The following is a 7644-nucleotide window of genomic DNA, read 5'->3' on the forward strand; positions in this document are numbered from 1 at the left end:
GCGCGGTGAGACTCCGTCTCAAAAAAAAAAAAAATTCAAAAAAAAAAAAAAAGCCTCATGCCGGGCATGGTGGCTAATGCCTGTAATCCCAGCACTTTCGGAGGCCAGGGAGGGCGGATCACCTGAGATCAGAAGTTCAAGACCAGTCTGGCCAAGAAGGCGAAACCCAGACTCTATTAAAAATAGAAAAAATTAACCAGGCACGGTGGTGGGTGCCTGTAATTCCGGCTACTCGGGAGGCTGAGGCACGAGCATGACTTGAACCCGGGAAGTGGAGGTTGCAGCGAACTGAGATCATACCACTGCACTCCAGCCTAGGCAACAGCGAGACTCCATCTCAAAAAATGCCTCACGTATCCTTCCTATTTCATCACATAGAAAAGTAAAAAGATGTGTAATTAAAGGTCTAGATTTAATACTCAGTCATCTGTACTGCCTCCCCTGGACATGTGTAGAACTGGTGGGTCTCAGCCCCCAGTGCTGGTTGACAGTGGAGAACACAACTCTGGCAGTGCAAGTGTCCACCCAGGGCAGGGGCCAGCAACTTTTTTTTTTTTTTTTTGAGATGGGAGTCTCGCTCTGTCACCCAGGCTGGAGTGCAGTGGCAAAATCTTGGCTCACTGCAATCTCTGCCTCCCAGGTTCAAGTCATTCTCCTGCCTCAGCCTCCTGTGTAGCTGGGACTACAGGCATGTGCCACCACATGTGGCTAATTTTTGTTTTTAGGAGAGGAAGGGTTTCACCATATTGGCCAGGCTGGTCTGGAACTCCCGTCCTCAGATGATCCACCCGCCTTGGCCTTCCAAAGTGCTGGGACTACAGGCGTGAGCACCCCATCCGACCTCGTAACTTTTAAATATACTGAAAAAGGTATTGGGGATCCCCAGGGTCTGCAAACAACTTTGAGTCTAACAACTCATTTATAGGCAAGGAGAATGAGGCCTGGAGAGGTTAAGAGACTGGCCCACAGAGGAAGCAGGAGTCATCTTTCCACAAAACTGAAGTTCCCCAAAAGCTGAAATCTTGGACAAGGGGCCTACTGCCAAACCTGAGAGTAACAAATTTCAGCAAATAAAAGGAAGTGACATTTCCAATGGCATCCTCGAATACTCCAAGAGGCAGTGCTGGCAGAATCCATCAATAGGCCTCCAGAGGCCTGCTACTAAGCCAGCAACGCTGCTGAGCGCGGCACTGCCCCTGCAAGCAGAGGGGGTCGGTGGGGGAGGGGTGCTACCAGGAAGCAAGATGTGCATGCTGCCTGCTGGGGGCATGAAGTCAAAGTCCCCTCCTGCCCAAAGCGGCTAAGCCAGCCCTGCTGCCTTATCAGCATCAACACATGCCTGGAATGTGAGACTTTGGCAACAACCCTCTCCCTTCGGCCAGCACGGGGCTGACGCCTGGTCCCTGGGATCTGGTTCACAGTCAGAGGACAACCACCTTGAAGCACCAGAACCCGCACCCCCAGTCCATCTACCAGAAGACAACCTACCAAGAGTCACCCAGAGGAGCTACCCTGCCTGCGTCCCCACACCACCAAGGGCACCCCGTTTGTCCACACTCAAAGAATCTCAAGAGCTCAGCTCTGGTCCCTGCAACGTCCAGACCATCCCTCACATGGCTCTCCTGGAGGTGTTCGGCAAAGGCACAGGATGCCGTGGGGTAGAAGATTCCCACATACCAGACAGTAAGGAGCTGCGTGTGACTGGAAAGATGAGGACGACCCAGAGAATGCTCTCTGGCCCCTGGTCCTTGGGGAGGAGCAGGGGACCTGCAGGGGACCACCTTCCCACTCTGGGAGCCAGACTCCCTGGCTTTGTCAAGCGCAGCCATCCCACTACCCCATTCAAAATGAAAATCTCAGCTGCCCTCCAGCCCAAGCATTGCGCAGAGTAAGGAGTCCTCACTCACAAATGTGTCCGAGGCTTTCACACACTTCACCTGGAGTTCCTCCACTCACTCTAGACGTATGACTCTCTTTAACTTCTCTGAGCCACTTGTATAACGAGGACTGACAAAATGATGAGGACCACACTGGTGTGTTCTGATAACTGAATCGGGTGTAAAATGTCCACTGCCAGGCTGAGCCCAGGAACGAGCCCAGGATGAATGCTTACCTCTTCACCACTACCTTCCTGGCCTTCTGTCGGAACTCCGTGGGGACCATCCTCCTCCCATCTTCCAAGCCAAGTTCCCTGGTACCAGCCAGACAGAAACTATAACAGCAGCTGCTTCCACAAAGGGGAAGGGCCATGGGGTTCCGGAGAGGGCTGCAGTGAAGGGGCACAAGACCTAGGGCAGGAATCCATCCCCAGATCACTCACTCAGGACAGGACTACCTAGGCCCAGCTACCAAGATGTGCACCACCCCTTCCTTCTCAGCTCCTTTTCCCATCTCCTCTATTGCCCCTGGCCAGGTTGCTGTCCCTTCTCTAAAGGGCAAGACTTCCTACCCAGGATGCTGATCAGAACCATACCCAGGGGCCTTACCTGTCCCCTCACATGATAGGCTGCTCCTAGCTGGCAGGAGCTGTCTTATAGCCTCTCTCCCTCAAATACAAACAAAACCCCAGAACAACCCATTGTTCTGTTCCAACAAAGGGGGCCAGGCCCAGCCAGGCCCTACCTAAAGTTCTGCCTCCTGTCCCGTCCCCTCCACCTTCAGTCCCCAACCACTCTTCCTTCTCTGCCCCTATTAGTGGCCTCATATACCTTCCTCATATAACACAGCCCAGGAAACCAACCTCAGGGACAAATCTCTTCCAGGGAGAACGAGGCAGAGGTCCCAGGAGTCCCAGGGGCTCCCATTATTGGCCATGTCTGCTCAACCCAAACTGCACTATGTGAGGCCCCACCAGACTACATACAGGCCAACAAGAGCCCAAGAATGCAGCCAGGAAAGCAGGCCAGGCAGACTCCAAAAGCCCATGCTACAGGGTTAGTAGGACCCACCTCCAGAGGACCTCCCAGGAGAAGCCCCCATTGCACAAGGTCTAGGTTCTTCCTGCTGTTCACCCTTTGTGCCCAGTAACTACCCAAGAATCGGCATGACTGATTCTACCAATTCATTCACTGGATAACTTTGACCCCGCCAGGTCCTCGGAGTAAAGCAGTTAGTGAGCACCGCAGGTAAAAGCGCGGGCTGCTCGGGCTACTCATCCTTCTGCCTGTGGATTCTATTATCAACAAAGATGCATCACCTGCTAGAGAAGCGGTTCTCAAACTCTGCTGCACACCAGGTTCACTTCAAAAGCTTCAGGAAAAGCTAGTGCCTTGGGCCCACCCCAGAGACAGGTATAGCCCAAGGTGAGAACCAGGGCACCAGCAGGCAGACCTCTGCCAGGCAGCATGAGCAACAGCAAGTGCTGGGTGAATGTGCAGCCTGCACTCATCACCCAGAAAAGCCCCACTGTGTCCACACAAGGACAAGTCACCAAAGTTCCAGGCCCCACTCTCCCTTACTTTGTGAATGAGAGGTCACCAACAGCTTACCATCTCCCGAGTGCTGCGGCCTCACCTCCCGCACTGCAGCAGGGGTGAGAGGACTGCAAAGGCCATGCAACAGATCCTCCCCCTCAAAGGGGCTCAGGCCTCAGTGTGGTAATGGGAGCGGCCCCTTCCCACACTTGCCAGAGAGAACCCACCCACCCAGAGGAATGAAGCCGAAGCCCAAGCCGCAGGGCAACAGCCCAGGACGGCAGGGGACAAGTCTGTACAGCAGCCACACCCCTGCCAGAGCCAGGAGCTCTTCCATTTCCACAGCAGGCCAGCTCTCATCTGGAAGCACCCACCTAACCAAACCCAATCCCTGCCTTCTTTTAGTCACACTGGGAACTGCCACGGGAAGGCTGGGGACTCCACACACTCCCTCCTCACCACACCCCGTGTATGATCACCCCTAAACAGAGAACATGCACCTAAGATCCTACGATGCGCCGCCCACCTCACAAAAAACAGCTGCCTCTAGGTTAGAGGGACCTGGCTGACCCATCCCTGTTCCCTCTCACCATCAGAAGAACCCCCAAGTCCCCCTGTTCTAACACCGAGGCTGCACTCCCACTCTCCACCCACTAACATTACCACAAAAAGAAGAAAGAAAGAAAGAAAAGAAAAGAAAAGAAAAGAAAAGAAAAGAAAGAAAGAGGAAAATAGAATAGTCAGAAGGAGGGCCTCCCCAAAGCCTGGCCACCTTCCCGAGGGTCCCAAGCAGTTTCTTATGGTCCCTCTCCCCACTCAGTGCTGCCACACCCCTCTCAGGCAGTCTGGCCCTTCCCTCCTGAACTGTGGCGGGCTGGAACCAGCTCCCAGCCTTCCCTCCCTTATCAAGCTCACTGGGGGCCCACACACAGCTCCCACCCCCACCAGCTTTTCTTGCTTTGCCACTCCCAGCTAAAACTGGGCTCAAGGCAAGCAAGCCTGCAGTCCCTCAGTCCCTCCGGGCCCAGTCCCTCCTCAGAGCCCTCCCCCAGCCCAGGTCCCTAACCCTTAGGGCAAGGCCCCTCCCAGCAGGAAGGGAACCCTGGCGGTGCCAGGCAGAGTCAAACTGGAAGGGCTGGTTCAGAAGCCCCTAAATGAGAGCCAGGACCTCTCTTAGGGAGGGGGCTTTCAGCCCCACTCCTCCCTAGTGGGATCTCAAATCTCTCCAGACACCACACTATATGGGCCTCCACAGGCGGTGGAATCAACGGCACTTACCCTCCAGCCCCCAAGCAAGCTACTGAACTTCCAAAAGCAGCTCCTTCACTCCTCTAGAGACCAGACCGCGTGCTGAACTGCAAGCGCCTCTATCACCCCACCCAGGCAAGTCTGTGAGCGCCAGAAAGCAGGGGCCAACACGTTTTGGTCTAAACCAAGGGGGCCAGGCACTGAGTTTGTGCTCAGAAAATGTGGCGGAATGAATAAGAAGCTCAAAAAAGAGCCGCATACATGCCTGGCTGGCAGTGGGGTCTCCCAAGCGGGCTTCCCAACTCACACAGTATCTGTGGGTCCGCGTCCTCAGTGCTCTCCAGCTGTCTCCCCTGCCACCCTCTACCCTACCACTGCCTTTTAAAACCCAGCAGCAGTCACTTCCTGGTTAAAACCCCTCCCCTCCAGGCCAACCCAACCCACATGGCATCCAGGGCTCTCAGCCAGCCCACGGCGGGCTCCTCCCACACCACCGCTATGCCCTCTGCGCTCCGCTAGATGCCAGCCCTTATCACCCCATCTTATAATCATTTGTTGAGTGTCTAACTTCCCTAGGCTGAGCTCCAGAAAACAGTGATACATGAATGTAAACTCAAGTTCTGTTCCCATTGTAGAAACGAGGCAGGAGAGTCAATCACTGCCCAAGGTCACAACGGGAGTAAATGGCAGAGCCAGCAATGCACTACAGACTTTGCGACCAAGTCCAGTTCCCCTCTCACTGCCCCACAGGAGTCCCTCCTCGGCCAGGCTCAGAGGAGACAAGAGGGGAGGAACTTAATTTGTTCTTTCTTCCCGTGGTGAAAGCTGCCTCCCAGGCCAGCAAGAGCAGCCCAGGAAGAAGCACCCCACTCTCCCAGGGATCAGGTACTGGGGGCAGCAGGCAAGACAAGGTATGGGGTGGGGCTGACTGCTCAAGGCCAACAGACCAAGCAATAAGGTTGGAACCACAAGTCCCCTGGGTAAACTGAACTTTATTCCTTCCTCACGGCTCTCTCTCTCCAGAACTGCCCCGCCAGCTCTTCTCCAGGGGCTAGCTGCTGATTAAATGGCACTTCCCCCATCCCTCAGATCTGACCCCGCAAACAATAAGGACTCGAGGAAGGCAGCAGGCTATCAGCTCAATAATGCAAAACCCTGTTGCTCCTCGTCCACAACAGCTGACTTCAAGTGGACGGGAGGCTGCGCTTATTAACAAAATGAGAAATCTGATCTACGGAAAGAAAACACTACGTGAGGATTAACCCAGGACTGCAGCTTGTGGAGAAGGCTGGGCTGCTGGCCAAGACCGACGATCCAGGATGGGATCGTGCCTACCTGTCCCCAGAGCAGGTATCATGCAGCACAACAGGACTCATCAGGACTCATCACCCCTGCCCCACCTGCGCCTTCTCTTCTCCTTCCAGCAACTTCACAATCATTTCGGTTTTGCTTTAATTAAAGGCCTGACTCCCTCGGGCTTCTTCTTCCTCTACACAGAGCCAGCAACCAGAGGGAGATTTTTCTTTTCAGGAATCGGTCGTAAAACCTCAGTGACTAATCTACAAGTTCCAACAACTGGCAGAAAAACACCGCAGGGAGAGGTTGCTGGGCACACAGCAGCACTCAGAGCCAACTGGCCAGAAAAGCTGGGCTACAGGCACTCTACAACCTCCCTCCCCCAACCCGACACTGGCCTGCCGACCCACCTGAGAGCTCTGACCTCCGAAGGCAGGCAGCTGGGGAGCCTCTTTCCAGCCTTCCAAGTCTATTGCTTGTCCTGTGGGACCTAGAGATCTTCACAATCTCAATGGCACAAGACGGAACGTTCACTTCCAGGCAACAATTCTGGGCCACAGGACTCAGTTCAGCCCCCAAGCATCAGACTCCCAGCCCTATTCTTGGTGTTCAGAACTCACTAAACCAGCAGTCTCGCCACACAGTTTTGTCTCCAGAGGCCAGCTCATCTGTTTTTCAGACTACTACAGCAACCCTGCTCCACCAAGCATGCACACTCTCCTTGCCACAGGGCTCCAGACCAACCACATGGCCTGTGCTCCTGAAAATGTCTGCTTGAAGGCCCAGGGAGTCCAGACACTGGCAGATGAGAATGGAGGGAAAGAAGCAAAGCCAGAAACCAGGAAGCAATAAATGCTAGACCCAGAAAGGCCTTAGGTTTGAGTGACCCAGCTCCATCCCTCCATCCTGGATCCTTAGAGGACAGCCTCGGGTTCACCCTAGGAGCTCCCAAGGCCCCTCCACTACCTGCCAGCTCTCCCACAGCACAAGAGACACAGCAATCCCCACATCAGTCAACAACCCACCGCCACAGGATTCCTATGGGCAAGGCTCTGCCCCCTCCCCCCAGCACATATGTCAGAGGGGTGGCTTCCCTGGGTTACACCCCTCCTGCTGCTGGGGGAGTGGGGGGTCGGGAACATAGCTTTCCAGATGTGCTTGGCAACTCCTACTAGAAAAGACTAGGGGTGCAGAGGATAGAAGACATGGATAAATAACTTTAACACCGCTCCAACCCATCCGGCTCAGCACTGGGCTCCCTTACACAGGCAGTCCCAGGCAGTTCTGGGTGGGGCCGTTGGGAGCATTATCTGGCCTCATTCCCTCCTCGCCGCAAGTCACTGCCCCCCAGGGAGAGGCATTCCCCCCCACCACGCACACACCCAGGCCTGTGTGAATATGAACCATCTTGGAAGATAAACAGAGAGTGACAAGCTGGGGCCCCTCAGCCCCCTCCCTCAGCCAGCCGGTCCCTTCCCCCTGCCAGCCGACCCCCTCCCCCAAGCCCATCTCTCTTCCTGCCAAGCGGCTGCCTACAGGAGAGGTCTGGGGGCAGGGCAGCGAGCCCACCAGGCGCAGAGCCTGGCCCTCTGGGAGCGGCCCCTCCAGGCCCGCCCCTGCCCCTGCCCCTGCCGTGGCCAGTCTTCCCGCGGGGAGGAGGCAAGAAGAGAGGAGACCGCAGACAGTG

The 7644-nt window shown here is 55.3% G+C and overlaps 1 protein-coding gene across 1 annotated transcript in view; it reads right to left on the bottom strand.

The window, feature by feature from the left end:
* Positions 1–5016, bottom strand: part of HIC2 (hypermethylated in cancer 2) — a 32562-nt gene extending 27546 nt beyond the window's left edge. Inside the window, exon 1 of the mRNA XM_011987339.1 lies at positions 4927–5016. The gene's annotated coding sequence lies outside the window, so the exon portion shown is untranslated. The remainder of the gene's footprint in view (positions 1–4926) is intronic.
* Between the last annotated feature and the right edge of the window lie 2628 nt (positions 5017–7644).

The sequence above is a fragment of the Mandrillus leucophaeus genome, unplaced genomic scaffold (assembly GCF_000951045.1).
Source record: "Mandrillus leucophaeus isolate KB7577 unplaced genomic scaffold, Mleu.le_1.0 Scaffold308, whole genome shotgun sequence".
Classification (NCBI taxonomy): Eukaryota; Metazoa; Chordata; class Mammalia; order Primates; family Cercopithecidae; genus Mandrillus; species Mandrillus leucophaeus.